Below are 16,611 nucleotides of genomic sequence, written 5' to 3'. Positions count from 1 at the left end.
ATAATAACATGAAGACATACGTTCAATATTATATTAAATCAGGAAAAAATTATTGGGAAGAATCGTGTGTACCAATAGTCTCGAGACTAGGGCATGCAATGATTTTGTAAAGAATACAGTGGTATATAAATAGTTTTAAAAAAAGCAAATTAGGTATAGAGCTTTGACTACCGTATATACTCTTTTTAAAAATTGATATGACCTGAGAATTTCTAGCTTCAAGGTGGTCTGCCTTTTCTAACTCTACAACGGAAAAGCCTCTCTTCTCTCCTGAATCTATGGCCATTGTCCCAGGTTGTAAAAAGGTTGGAGGCCCCTAGCAAAAGAACACTTGACGGTATTGACATTGGTATTGGGAACGGTGTTGTTAATAAAGTGATAATATTTTTCAAGGGCAATTAATCTTTGCAAATCAGTTAGTTTCTAATCTTTTGCTTTCAAAATATTGAAAAAGGATCTACTGAGTTGTTAGGAGTAAATCATTAGAAATAATTTTGGGGGATGCATCAATATGTGATTTGTGGCAAAGTTTCAGAAAGCGTTTGAAGAATTGAATAAAATTATATAAACATGGTTTTTTCAGCAGTTACATCTGGTGAATAAGTGGGAAAGAACTGATATTGAATATCTCTCATCTATATAAATAATAATCATCGCTAGATATAGAAGTTAAATGGAAAAGGTCCATTTATGTCATTAAGAGATTTGTTGTTAGTAAAATTTTATTTTAATGCTTAGCAATTATTCATTAAACTTTTAATGTATTTATGATCTTTTGGCAATTGTATACTAAGAAAAATTATAATAAAGAGTCATTAAAAAATTAAGGGAAGAGCTGAATTGTGGGTCAACCAAGTGGCTTTGGAGTCACCACTGCCGGAGCCAGTCAGTCAGTCCCAGGCCATCCCTAGCTATTACAAGTTGGAGAGGTGGACCACGGAGAAGGTGCTCAAGGTTGGCAAACCGGAAGAGGCTGAAGCAGGCCAAAGAAGAGGTTCAGGCTGAAACTGAACAGTACAGCTTGGAGAAAGAGAAGGAGTTCAAGGCAAAGGATGCTGTAGCTCTGGGATTCCAGGCAGCTGCAGCACTGAAGTGGAGAAGGACACTCGGGAGAAGATGACCATCCTCCAGACCTACTTTCGGCAGAACAGGGACGAAATGCCAGATAACCTGTTGGCCTTTGTCTTCCACATCCAGCCAGAAAGCCATGAAAACTACAGCATAAATGGATAAGGGAAGAAGAATGAAGCACCTGTTCCTGCATAGAATAGGAAGCTTTTGCAAAGCTTGAGTTATAGTCTTGTGAAAAGGCATTAAATTATTTCTGTATATTACATATTAGGTTCTTTTACTTTTTGGAGAACAGCAAATGTAGTTTCTTAGATGTACAGAGAAACATGTTTTTTTTTTTTTAAAGAAAGAAAGGAATTAAATATATATTTTTCCCCTAAAACTTTCCTGAAGGTCAGGGGCTTTATCTATGAAAAAGTAGTAAATAGTTGTTTGTAACCTGTGTAAAGCAGCAATCAGTGTTAAAATAGTCTTTTCTGGCTAAGGGCTGGAAAAATGAACAGTAGTATAATTGTATGGGCTGCTTTTAGTATCTCTTTATCAAAATTACTAGATGATAGCATTCAAGAACTTGTTACATGTTATTACTTGGTGTACTGATAGTCATTTAAAAATAAAGACTCTTTGTCATGCAAAAATTAGAAGAAAATGCAACCTATGGTCTCAGGATATAGAAACAATGAAAATATCAATACATTTTTATTTTTTAGTTGTGAAGAAGGATCAATTGATCAATAAAAGACTTTTTAAGCATACTAATACATTTCCTTAGGCTGTATAATTATGGAAATATGTAAAACACCTCTAAAAAAGTAGAATGGGAATATGAATTCAAGGAAAAAAACCAAAATATATGAATGTTTAATCTACACATTAAACATGTATTTAATGAATGTGAATGAATGTGTAATGAATATGAATGTTTGAATGAGGTTTTCCCCCCAAAGAATATTAGGTATCAAATCTCTATTCTATTGGATATATTTTTTAAATGTGTAACAATTTTATTTTAAACTTTCAGTTTTTACAATGTGCCTTAAAGTTCATTCTTTATAACTATTTAAAATTGTGGTAAAATTTTTTATATGTCAGTATAAATATTTCTAAGTGGTAGCATAGGCAGCCCGTCAGTTATTAATGAAAGAGAAGAGAGCCAGACAGCTAATTAAACCAGATTAACTAGGGGATAGCCACCTTGCCCCACCAAGGGATTAACATCCCCCTGAATGGGGACGAAAGACAGGCTTTCCAATCTCCCCAGGGAACAGTTCGTTTCCAGGGACGGTGGTGGGGGGAGGGCACCAGTGAGGGGAAAATTGTCTGCTGAGGTATGTGCAGTAGGAGCCAAAATGGTGATCATAAGGGGAGGAGGGGAGTTCTGGGAAAATCTGGAAACAGACTGGATAGAATAAGGGCAGGAACTCCAGAATATCCAGGGAAAGGGTTGGATAGGGGGAGGGCCCTGCCCAAACCCTGGAATAATTAGGAAGACGATTGGTTAGTTTGAAAGAAAGTTTACCTTTTCCCAAACCCAAGGAGATATAATCACAGCTTAAAGGCCCAATGTTTAGGGTGCCCTCTCTCTCCATAGCAGCCACAAGGAGGGGAGTGTAATGGGGTTCAGTAGATATTCCCCCATAAACCTGGCTTGGTAGATGGAAGAAGCAGAGCACAGTGACTGGGAGATTTTGAATTCCGTGGAAACTTGGCTGGCTTAAAGCTGGGCTGCCGTGCTTGGGGTCAGGAAGACGGGTTTGCCTTTCACCCCTGATGTAACCGGGGTCTTGTTGGGCCTGTGAGAGAGCTTGGAGGTGGTTTGCTCACGGGGCCACACCTACCTAACCTAACAATGGCAGCTGGAGAATGCAGAAGATAATGGGGAACAGGCAGACGTAGCCCACTGTGGGAGGAGCTGGAAATGGGCCAGTATCCAAAGACGGGGTGGCAGCCATTTCTTTTCTTGGCCATGTGGGGAGTCGCAGTGAGGGAGGAGGCGTGCCGTCTGAAGTAAGTGATTTTTGCCATGCAGCTAGGTAGGGAGAAGAAGAGCTGTGAGGGAGGGATGATGTAGCAGCCACGAAGCTCTCTCTCTTGTTCGCTCTCTCTCTCTCTCTCTCTCTCTCTCTCTCTCTCTGCCACAGTTTGGGATGGAGAAGGGGAATTGACCATGTGGTTTGAAAGAGAGCAGTGAGAAGGGAGAAGTAAGCAAGCAGCTGTGTAGTATATAGTGAGGAGGGAGGCCAGGTGGCCTGGAGTAATAAGAAAAGAGATGCTGCTACTGTGATTGTGCCTGCTCTAGCTGACTCTGGAGCTGCAAAGGACTGCCTTGCAAGATGCTGACCTGCTGCACCTGGATTTTACCTGGATTATACTCTTATAATAAATATATACTTCTGCCCTGGCTGGTGTGGCTCAGTGCATTGAGTGCTGGTCTGTGAACCAAAGGGCCACTGGTTTGATTCCCAGTCAGGGCACGTGTCTGGGTTGCAGGCCAGGTCCCCACAGGGGGTGTGCGAGAGGCAACCACACATTAATGTTTCTTTCCTTCTCTTTTTCTCTCTCCTCCCTTCTCTCTGAAAATAAACAAATAAATAATCTTAAAAAATACTTAAGAAATTTAGAAATAATAAGGTATAAATTTAAACTCAAAGCCCTTTGAGTAAAGACCCCAAGAGTTTTCTTATGAGAAGAAGTCCACAAGTTTTAGTATTTCTACCTGTAGTAACCAGTTGTTTCTGAAGTCCCCTGAATTTTTTGGTTATTATGGGATTTTTGTCAGTTATACACATGACTGTGTTTGCCAGAAGGCTGTTGTTTGTCAACAAAAACATTTTGACATCTGCCACGTTTTCCCTTTTTCCTGATGTGTTCAATTTAAAACAGATTGGGATGTTTACAAATATTTAGATTCTGCCTTGTTCTTACTTCAGCTTTCTCCTTCATAAAGCTCTGATATTCTCATCTCTTACCAAAGAATGGTGACTTACCAGGTAACAAAACTATTAGCAAAGTTAATCATAATCTAATTTAAAGCTGTTTGTTCACTCCTCTCTGAATTCTTCCACCCATAGAGTAAACGAGGAAATGAATCAGGAAGAGTGAGGAGACTATTGATAAGTGAATGAAAGGAAATCACTGCACAATAGGATACTTGGGCCCACACATTTCAGATTTGAGTTTAGCTCCTTGTGTCGAATGAAGCAGTACTGGGCATCTTTCACAGGATCTTTAAGTAGCATTGAGGCCCAATAGCTTTATGCTCCAAGCCCAGACTTGGCAGAAGAATTTTAGGATCAATGGGGAATCAAATGCTCAAGAAGAGGACAGTATTTTCATAGCTCTTCTACAATATTAAGGATGAAGCACTTCAACTCTGAAAATATGTTGCTTCAAAGTTTAAAAAATAAAATAAAATAGATAACAAAGGAGGAGCTGTGGAGGAAATAATTTTTCTTTCATTTTTTTAATGAAGTAAAGGAGACTGGCATGGGCCAGTGACAGAATATTCAAGTAAGTTGTATTAGAGTAAAATGACTCCTTTAACACCATATTGCCACCTCAGAATTTAGTTCCACACTCACATTTCCAGTCTGAATTATTAAATGTGTTAAAGGGATTATACATTTGAACAAATTTCTTTTTTCAAAGTCTGATAACAACTTCTTTTTTGTTGCTTGAGAATAGAAAACAAATGAAAACAACAACCATTTGGCTTTGATATATAGAATTAAAGGATAATTATTTCATCTCTCTATTTCTAGGGGAGACATTAATCCATCAGGCTGGTTCACCCTTACCTCCCTGGATTCGCATGCAGTTTTGCAATTCTGAGAGTTAATGGCGCGTGCTACTCTTAAAAACCATCCACATTAACATGAACCACTTTTTCACTCCACACCCAGTAAGACTTTCATTACAAAGACGCAGAAAAGGAAAACGGTGTGTTCCTCACAAGCTATTAGAAGGGTGTTCATAATTCCCATAAGCAGGTATATCACTTAGTACAGAGATTCCTGCCAATTATTTGTTTCCACATTTCCCTGCAGATGACCCTTCTCATAAGAAAGAATACACATGCTCAAAGCCATTGGAATAAGACAACAAAGGGCTTTCTGTCAATGTTAAACATTTTTTTAAAACATCATCCAAATATTACTTCCTAAGCACTTATATGTACAACCCCAAAGAAAGGTCTCTTAAATACTTGAAAGTATCTGTCACTAGCACTTCCCAGACTTGTTATGTTACCTTTCGTTGAAATTCAAATACAGTAATGTCTGCTTTGTAAATGCTCCCACAGCTTTCTGAAAGGGAAAACTCACCACAGCATGCCTGGAAACACCACAATGTATCTTCTCCATCCGGAGCGGTCACATTATATACTTGCCTAACTTGACAGAATCAAAACACAATGCTTCTCACCAACATGTAAAGTTTTGTACCTCCAAATACTTCCCATGTCTCACTGAAATACGGAGACTCAGTGCAAATACTGTGCAAATAGATCAATAGGTATTACCTGAAGTCTCGGGGGATCTATCTTCAAGTCTTGGGAGCTTCAGTTGATTCCTGCCCTTCCAGAGGCAGCTGTCAGTGGAGCAAGTTCTGTTCTCAACAGCCCAAAAGATGTTGCAATGAGGAATTTCTCAACTGAAACAGATTAATTATGGCTTCGAATACAACAGATGCCACCCAGGCAACCTCATTACGTGAGTTCTTAGGCAGTAATGAAAAAAGAGTGGCAATGAATTAAAATCCCTGCTCATGCCAAGCCAGTCCTGTGCCTCAAGGCTTAGATGAATTGGAAGCTTCTCAGCAGAATATAAACCCTCAATTCAAAAAGTAATTTTCACCTAAAGAGGGATGCAATGACCCAGTCATCTTAAGCATCTCTGTAAACTGCCTAATCACCTTGCATTGTCCAACCACAACACCTATAATGTTATTCATTTCCAATTAATGCTCTCATTAATTTGGTTTTCCTAAATTTCCTCTACCTTGTTATGTAAATTGGGTATTCAAACTGGCAGAAAATGCATAAAATGTACCAACTTTTTAACTGAAATGTAGAAGAACACTGTCCATGATTCAAGATTTCCAACTAGCTAAAGGCAAATAAGCAAACAAACCAAAACAAAACAGACTTTCTTCTTCTCCTAACCAACCTCTTTCCAACCACACAAGCAGGTCCTGCATTGGCACTGGGTGGAGATTTTGCTGTTAGATAATCCGAAAGGAATTTTAGAACTACATAGATTTTTAGTTTTTCAATTTTTATTATAATTACGAGTCTGCAAATCTAATTTGGTTAAATTCAACCAACCGAACTTCTTATATGACTTTAAAACTAACATTTTATATGCTTAAAAGTCATCTGCAGAAGAGAAAGAGTATTCTTGAATTAATTTCTGAATTTCCACCATTGGTGCAGGCATGCCATGCCAACGTCCGCTCAGAGCACAGGAGGTGCCTGCACGTGCACTTGTATCACAGCTTGCATTACTTAGGCAGCCAGGACTTAGTGGCATGTGGCTGATTTACATATCCTCAAGTTTCTTTGCATTGTGTCAATTCCTAATTACATTTAAGGCAATTTGATTCAAAATTGTAGTTGGAATTGGCTTTATCAAACCATTCACGAGTATCATCCCATCTAGTAAGTACAAAGGCACCCTGCGAGGCGGAGGGCGGCGGGGCGGGCTGTTGTACGCAATGAAAGGTTTTTAATTTGAAAAAAGGGGGCTTTAGTAAAAGAGATTTTTTTTATGCCATCTTTTTTGGGGAAAAGGGACCAGCAACAGTTTTATCATGAAGATTGTCTCTTTTTCCTTTGAGGGCGTGGGTGAGTAAAGAGGACCCATGTTCTTGACCAGAAAATTCTAGACTAATTAAGAACACACCTCTGATGAAGGTTGAAGCTGAAGGTCAGGTATAAAATCTAGTTTTGGTATCAAATGCTTTAGCACAGATGACACCATTTTGGGCCTGTGTTTCTCTTTTTAATGCTATAATAGTTTCAGCAGTTTAATTAAAATTTTATACAGATTCATTTGCTTTATTAGAAGCATTTTATATACTGTCAGCATAAGAAACATTCAGCTCTGGCTTGTGTGGTTCAGTGGATTGAGTGCTGGTCTGCAAACCAAAGGTCCACTAGTTTGATTCCCAGTCAGGGCACATGCCTGGGTTGTGGGTTAGGTCACCAGTAGGGGGCCCTCAAGAGGCAACCACACATTGATGTTTCTTTCCCTATCTTTCTACCTCCCTTCCCATCTCTCTAAAAAATAAACAAAAACTTTAAAAAAAAAAAGAAACACTCAAACCTGTAGAGAACTTTTGTGAGTTTATTTGAGCCAAACTGTCCATTGTTGGGAAGCAAAATCTCAGCGGATTGAGGGAATGCTCCAGAGAATGGCAATCCTGCACCCTGCTTTACGCATTGCAGTCAAAGGGAAGCTGTAAGTGGGATACACAAAATCCATTGGTGATAGATTAGGAAGGCAAGAGAAAGCAAAGCAGGGAAACTTCTGAAATGGGCTAAAAAGTAAAATAAAAATAAACACATACTTCTATTACATAGGTGGGGACAGGACAGTTAACAGTCAACAATTAACTCACTAACAATGACAGGGTTTGTGGTCTCCACTCTGGTGCTTTGGTGCAGTATCTGCTTTGAGGGGTCAGGAAAAAAGAAATTACTTTGACATTCCAAAGGTATGTTATTATAGATGCAAAAACACAATAGACAGGCTTAATTAAGGTAAAGATTGACTTTTGTCAGGGAAAATTCTAGCCTAGGATATGACTATCTCCCCAAAATTGCTTTTAGTAAGTTACAATTACAGACCATCCTTTAGGTCTCTGGGTTAATAAGGTTGCCGTGCAGGCCATCCGTGAACTTGTCAAGTTTAGTATGTGGCCTTTTTTTGTCCACGTGTACCTATGTTTATAATAAGCAATTCTACTTACAAAGCAATATGTTCTACTAGCATGCCATTTTGAATCTTTAAAGACAAACAAGACCAACTAGAAAAATTAGTTCATGTGTTGGCAACATATAAACAACTGGAATCTAGCCTATGCTAGAAAATCAGATATTCTTGAGCAAAAGACATGGAAGGGTAGATTTTTCAAGTATTGCATGGTTGATATTGAACTATTTTACCAAAAGTGTTTTGTTATAAATACATCTTTCACCCCCCAAAATCAAAATCTTTATACTTTGTATACTTTTGTAGGGGGTGAGTTATTCATCCCTAGGCTCTCTACTGTTGTGTTTATCCTTATTTAATTTAATTGTAACCGGTCCCCTGATCCCCACCATCATACATTCAACCTCCATTTTGTCCTAAAATATAATTATAACACATCATTGTAAAGTATATAGTATTATCATTCTGTTTCTACACTTGGTTTATGAACAAGACTGGCTACTTAAAATGGGGAGGCCGGTGCAAAATGAAAATTTAGAGCCCCTTGTTAACAAATTATTGAGAATTTCATGATGACAATAGCAAAGTTTTAAACAAAGTGTGGTGCCCTGTGCTGTTGACTCTGTTATACATCTATCAAATCAGCCCCATTTGTGAAAACACAGTATGTATATATATGCAGTTTGTCTTTTTCTTACTGTCCTATTGAATTCCAAATACCCATTTTTTAAGTACGCCATTCCTCAGGGACAGATACATTCATTTCTTCAAATTCCCCGCCCTTGCAAACATCAATATTTACACTTTCATTAATTATGTGAAAATTTCTTTGAGACATATTTCTAGGAATAAGATCTTTAGGTCATAGGTTATATGGTTGCTCAATGTGGTTACTCTACGTTGGCAGATTGTTCTGGAATAGGTTGTCTACTCTCATCAATAGTATTGAGAATATCCATTTCTCTGTTTATTGTGCTAATGGTGATGTAATTATGTTTGTAAATCTGTCATTTTATTATTTATCTCATCTATGACTTAACTAATTGAACAGAGTCTATTTCTGTTTGCGTTTTTACTTTTACATACATATTTGTGCCTTTGGGGTCTTCTTTAAACTTATTTTTCAACCCATAGAACACAAAGTAGCAGGGCAAAGATGCTTTTTGTTTCCCTTAGTAGTGGCTTTAGGGCTGTCAGAGGGAGGTGAGGCCTCTTTTGCTCCTTCGTCGCTCCTCCTTGCATTACCATGTGGGAGGAGTAGATGTTCTTACAGGAAAGTATCTTCTTCCTCTTTCATCAGGATTTCTAAGATCTCCAGGGTGTTAGGGCAGAGCATGGGAAAGAACAGGGTAATTCCTGTTTGACTCAAGCTGTAGGGTGATACTGGTACTGATGACTAATGTTAGAGAGGTCTTAAAGGGAATGTAACATTTAAGATGAGGTGCAGCTGGGTCCCAATCTGAACACTTTTTAAAATTTAAGCCCTCAGTTCTGGTCGGGCAGCTCAGTTGGTTAGAGTGTTGTCCCAATAGGCCAAGGTTGTCGGTTTCTTCCCTAGTCAGAGCTCATACAAAAATCAAGTAACGAGTGCATAAATAAGAGGAACAACAAATCAATGTTTTTCTCTTCTTCTCTCTAAAATCAGTAAATAAAAATTTAAAAATGAAGTAAAAATCTATGCCTTCTAAGGATTTATAGGGCAATGAAAATGCACTGTATGATACTATAAAGATGGATATATGTCATTGTACATTTGTCTAAACCTATAGAACATACAACACCAAGCATGAGCCTTAACATAAACTATGGACTTTGGGTGATTATGATGTGTCAATGTAGGTTCATCCTTTGTGACAAAGGTACCACTCTGGTGGGGGATGTTGATAATGAGGGAGGCTATGCATGTCTGGGAAAAAGGAGTATATGGGAATTTTCTGTACCTTCCTTTCCATTTTGCTGTAAACATAAAACTGTTCTAAAAATTCAAGTCTTCATAAAAATCTGTGTCTTTAAGTCTGAACCAGGAATTTGGCATCGTTTCATCAAGTAGGTGAAATGCCTTCTTTTGCATAATGACTTCTACTGTTTTGATTTATTGCTTTGGTGTACTACCCCTTGAGGTGTGTATTCTTACAGGCCTGTTGGTAAGGTGCTAGGCTAGCAGTGACATTTAAGATCTCAATTTTAAGGAATGTAATCCTCCAGTGCTGTGCACTGAAGATCTTTTGTGTGTGCCTAGTTGTATGCGTCTCTGGTATCTTGAATGCCTGGGGTATACTGGAGACTATGAGTCAGAGGAAAACAAAGCCCATTGTGGGGTCAATGGACTTGGCCCTCCCTGCTGCCATGACAGGACTGGTCAGCCAGCCACTGGCCAGGAATGTATTGTTTTGGGAACATCATCAATTATAACAAGTATATGCAAGAGATATAAAAAAGTAAAAAATGAACTTTGAAATTAATGAAATATAGTGTACTATATGGTCCCCAAAGCAGAGACCACAAGATCTTTGTAAGAATTTGCTCTATGTTTCAGATTCATCTATGGGTTAAAACACTCACATGTTTTTGCATATGATGAAGTGAAATCACCTAAGACTTTGTAAGTCCCCAAAATCTTTTTTTTTAAATTTTGTAGGGGCTTTAAGAGGCCACAGTATTAGGAAAAGGGTCCTGAGACTGATAACCTATTAATTTTAATTGTCTCCCAAACTCTGCTTCATAGATAATATAAAGCTCATTTTATAGCTCAAGAAACTGAAATTCAGAGAAGTTATAATGTGTTTAAAGAATTAGCTGATGTAGGATAAATAACATGACATTTAGCTCCTCATTTATAGAGCACCTAATGCTTAATTCTCCTACTATGTATGTATTTGTTATTTTGCTGTAGGTCTAATAGTTCAAATGTCATCTGTGGACACAATCTATGTGGTTTGAAATACAAAAATACAGGCTATAATTCATTTCAAATGAGATTTCTAAGACAATATTTATCTGTTTGTTTGTTATCCAATGTATGGACAGAAAGGGTACAAGTCTGACCATTCTATAGAATGAAGAGAAGCAAAAAAGAAACTTCCTCCTCCACCCAAAATATTTTCTCTATAGACCAATTGGCCATAGAGCCTATCTTTACAAACAACTTGGGAATTACTATTTTTATAGGAAGGCAGCATTACTGAATGTCAAAGCCAGAAAAGAACACTACTAGAAAACTACAGGACATCTAACATCACATTCAATGGAGAAAGTTTGAAAGCTCTGCCTTTAACATCAGGAATAAAACTAGGATGCCTACTCTCACCACTCTTGTTCAACATAGTACTGGAAGTACTACCCAGAGTAATCAGACAAGAAGAAAAGGCATCAGAATTGGAAAAGAAGAATATAATTGTCTCCATTTGCAGGTGACAAAATTTTATATATAGAAAATCTAAAAAGACTGAAGAAAGCCCTGGCTGGGTATCTTAGTTGGTCCTGATATACTAAGGTTATGGGTTCGATCTCTGGTTAGGGCATATAGAAGAATCAACCAATGAATGCATAAATAAGCTCCTCTAGTGGTTTGTTAAAATTTTTGGATAATGAAGACAATTATGAAATTATGATGATATAGCTACCATTTACTGAGCATCAACTATGGGATAATTTTTTGACCTATATATTTTAATCCTCACCATAATCCTACAAGGTATGAATGATTGTTCTCATTTATAGATTTAAAAAAATTGCTTGAAAAGGTTAAATTATCTATTTGAAGCCACTCATCCATGCAGAGGCATGAGCTATGTGCTTATTCTTTTTAAGTAGGCCCCCATTTGCAAAATGAGAACAAAAGATAAACGTGACAATGCATGCAATATGACAAGTGTTGTGCTTGAAGTTTTGTAGGTAGTAAATAAATGTCAGTCCTCTTTCCTCTTTAGTAAGGGTCTGGATTACATGTTTAAATATGGATGAAAAAGGTGATATCATCATGAGTTGACAAGAATGGGAAAAAAACCATTCTGGGATGTTAATGTTTTTAAATCCTACTTTTTCCTTTCCATTAGACTCACGCCATTTGCCTAGAAGTCACTGTGATGGCTTGGCACACTCCCATAAACCGTGATGAAAGTACTTACCAAAAAGGAGCCAAATCTTACAGCCTTCCCTCTCCTACCTAGTCCTTCAGTAGGCAACAGCTGACACCGTCTCTACCTAACCTGCATTGCCGAGTCCTTTCCCATTGCCAAAACCTTCTTTTGTCTGACTAGCAGCAACACTGCTGCCAGAGTCTTTGCCACTTCCCTTGATGGTTGCCTGAGGTTGTGTGGAGGGGAGGAGAAGCTTCATGTGGCAGTGTATGAGTGTGTGCGCGTCTATGTTTGTGGGAGATTATTCAAACTGGACTGCATCTAAGGACAAAGGATCACCAGCTTGTTGAAAATGCAGTTTTGATGGACCCCATTCCAGACTTAATGATCAGCATCTCTGGATTTGGGTCTCTATTTTACCAAGGTCTCCAAGAGATTGTAGTATATACTAAGGTCTGAGAAGATACGATGTAAAGCATCATTTTCATAGGAAAATGTGTTGCAAGTTTCTAAGGAACAATTTAGAAATTACCTTTCAGAGACAACCTATCATTAAGTGTAGGCACAACTGGCTTTATGAAAATGAGGAGAGGCAACCTTCTCTCTCTCTCTCTCTCTCTCTCTCTCTCTCTCTCTCTTTTACTGGCTCTGTCTCCAAGGAGCAGATCGGGTAGTAAAGCTTCTCTCTCCACCTCTTCCTATGTCAAGGCAATGATTTATCTGTATTTCCTGGGTCAACATAAGGTTTCCATATGCACTTGATTTGTGAGGACAGAAGAAGGTACAGATATGCAAAAATGCTGAAGTTTGACTGTTTTTTCAGAATTTAGGTTTATACCTGCTTCAACATTCTACCTCAGCAATCACTATGCTGTATTCACTATGTGATGCCTGTATTCAGAGAGACAGACTATTAATAAGGTTAATGAGAATACACATTCTTATTGCTCTTGCTCTGTTTTCAGCTTATCTCAGTTAACTATCAAGTGCCACTTCCTACCTAGACTTGACTGACCCAAGGTAAAAATCAATCTTCAGAGCTGTATTCCTGAAGCATTCAGGACTTTTTTTAATTTTTATTTTGGCAAATATTAGAGTCACTGCTGATTGATTAATAGAGACACTTTTTTTTCCCCTTCAAGGAAATGTTTGAGTTTTATTTTAGAAAACAAATAGCTCAATGCAGAAAGGAAAACTCTGAGAATAAGAAAAATAACAAAGTGATCCTATACAAAAACGAACAAATAAGAACCCCTCCCCCAACCAACCCAATAGTTGTGTTTTGCATCAGCACCACATAACATTGCTCCCATCTCCAGTCTTGAGAGGTGATATACGTAATCATAAGTAAGGTTGGAAGAGGACTCTATTCTAGAAGATGTATCAGAATCCCTCAGGATGATGTGAATATACCTTGGAAAAAACCCACAAGTGATTTCCTAACTCTTTAGCTGATATACCAGCAATAACTAGTTATATATATACTAGAATACAGTCTAGCAACAATACCATAGACTTTCTATAAATAACATTAATAAAAAATGAGAGAGACCTAACCATAGGAAACTACATAATTATACTAACACACATTGAAGACAAGTTGAATAAAAGTCCAGACATACAACACTTTGAATAAGAAGATTCTGCTTGAAAAGTTATTTGAATTATTAAAAAGTTTTAATGCAATTTTAATGAAAATCTCAGTGACTATTTTTAAAAACTTGTAGAAAATGTAAATTCTACTAAGAATAAGAGGACAAGACAATTTACTTAAGACTATTTATTTAAGAATATTCAAGTCAGAGTAATAAGAAGAGACACATCCAGCTATAATTTAAAATGAATTTTAAAGTTATTAAAAATTTAAAAGTGTGGCATAGTATAAGGATTGATTACAGATCTACAAAACAGGACAGGCCAAAAACAATTGTGAAGTAGAAAAACATGATATATAATATAAACATATTATAAAGATAATACCGTAAGTTAAAAAAAGATAAATGTTAAAGGGCTAAAATGGGAAAATAAATTGGATTGGACTGTAATCTTAGAGCAAAAGCATTACATAGAGCAAGAAAGAATCAGTATATGACATTCTCAAATATTAAGATAATAGAAAACCTATCCAAAATTAACACCATTAATATTGAATCAGAATCTATATTCAGACCCAGCTCTAAGTTTATGTTCTACTACTCTGTCTTGCAATGAAGAAAAAAAAAATAAATAATAAGAAATAATCAGTGAGGGAAAAAATATCTTCACATCAGCCTGTGCTTATATTTTCTGTATAGACTAACCAAGATTAGAAGATCAGTGAATATTTTAGAGTACTTTAAGGGTTAAGATTCTTTTATTAAAAGCTCACATTTGACTGTATTTCTTATTTTTTACCGTCTTAACCACTTCATATTGGAAGTGCAGTTACCTAAATTAATTGCCCAGTAATCAGCTAAAATAAATTCCCTAATTGTGCTATGTATTGAGTTCAGCTTTAAAATACAGGAAGAATAATATTGTGGAGCATATGCAGAAAGGGTCCAAGAGATACTTTTGGATGAGGACATTTACCTTAACAATGTGGAAAAACACAAGAATGGCTTTGTGCTGGTGTTTTCTTATAGAATAAGTGGCAAGTACCTTACTGCGTCCTTGATGATCAGAGCTCCTCCTGACTGATTTGCCTTTCTTATTCCACCATGCTGTTTATTCATAGGATATAATAGAGATTCCAGAAAGAACTTTTAATTGCTAATGAGTAAAGTCAGCTCATTGGGAGATTATGTAAATAAAATCAAAGCTTGACATAAACAAAAAAGGCTAACCAAACAAGTGCAGGAGGAAAATATCTCCCCATTACATAATAATTATTCTTGAAGGAATACCTTGGTACTTTGACATGAGGGTTGAAATTAATAATGATTAATTCTTATTAACTAATTATTAATATTACAGTTCTGTCACATCATGATGGAAAAAGACCTTTACAAGAGAAACTCAGAAATGAGCTTGATTCTAATTTAGGAATTAAGCCCTCTGTTGGTTAAATAAAAGGCTTGAAATTGTGAGAGGCTCCTTATGTTAGATTAGGTAAGGTAATAGGCAGTCACCAAACTAAGGCTTAGATATGCAGCTGTAATGTGATGTTGAGGATCAGAGAGTCTTATAGAATTGAAGTATGGAGGAGATGATGGGATAAAGAGACTAGGGAGTGAAATTGTATTAGTAATATATTATCTGCATAGGTTGAGTTTAATGTGACCACATTCGAAAAGAGATATTAAAAGCTAAAATGGGATATTAATTGGATATATCTTATGGTCTTAGAGAAAACAAAATGCACTTAGCAAAAAAAATCAATATATAGTATTCTCAAAGATGAATTACATTATCTCAAGATTGGAGAATATCATCTATAAATATATGACAAGAAAGAAATAAGAAAACAAAAAGAAAGATCTGGTGTACACAGATACTTAAGATACCTATAAGCCTAATATAATGTATGGAAAAGTTTATGTCCAGATTTAGACATGGTTTATGAGACAATACCGGAAATGTAAACATTTCTTGGATTTGATAGCATTAAGGAATTTTTGATTTGTTTGGTTTTTAGGCTTGGTATTTATGATGTGGTCATATATTTAAATATTCTTATGTTTTAAAGCTATATAATAAAATATTTCTAGGTGAAATGATATGCTATCTAGTAGCATGCTTTAACACAATTTGTGCTTGTTGTAGTGGGTTATAGATGTAAAACAATTGGTCAAAAACTAACAATTACTTAGAACAGTTATTTTGGGGCTATACTACTTTCTCAGTTTTTTGTTTGAAACATCAAAGATAAATGTTTTAAAAAGAAATTACTAATAAGATGAAGCAAATCAAAGTCAGGAAATTTTAAGTTTTGTATTAAGTTTAAGAATATGTTTTGTAATGATTAAGTTAATCCTAAATATGTTTGCTGTTTACATGTGATTGTGAGAGAACCTGGCACATTAAAGAAATGGACAGATTAGCCACATAGAGAAAAATAAATAATCGTTAAACTATTTTTAAAATATAAATTAGTAAGACTATTAACTATAGAGGCACATAACAATAGGCTTCAGTCATTAAATAAGAGTTCCCTTGTGTCTGCCTATGCCATGCAGCAGAGATCACGTGAGGAGCAACCTGGGTTCCTTGAATTTACAAACGTAGCCGCAGTGATAAAAACACATCACACATACCCATTATACAAAACAAAAAGGTAGGAGTGGTACCAAAGGTAAAAATGTATTATGTAGCTTAGGTTGTGTGAAAGATTTATTTGTATTAAGACTTAATTTGTTGGTGTGAAATAGTGGACAAATGGATTTTGGAGTCAGGCAGATCTGAAATCAAATCCTGGTTCCAACGTTTGCCATATTTTGCACACACAGTATATCTTCAGCATTCTTTTTTTTGTAAAATTGTTATAATATTACCTATTTTGTAGTATTTTTGTAGGAATTCTGATGCCCTATTAAGGTACTTAGCAATGC

This window comes from Pteronotus mesoamericanus, unplaced genomic scaffold (genome assembly GCF_021234165.1).
Source record: "Pteronotus mesoamericanus isolate MK-2021 breed Mesoamerican mustached bat unplaced genomic scaffold, CSHL_Meso_final contig_24, whole genome shotgun sequence".
Classification (NCBI taxonomy): Eukaryota; Metazoa; Chordata; class Mammalia; order Chiroptera; family Mormoopidae; genus Pteronotus; species Pteronotus mesoamericanus.
This window is presented reverse-complemented; position numbering follows the sequence as displayed.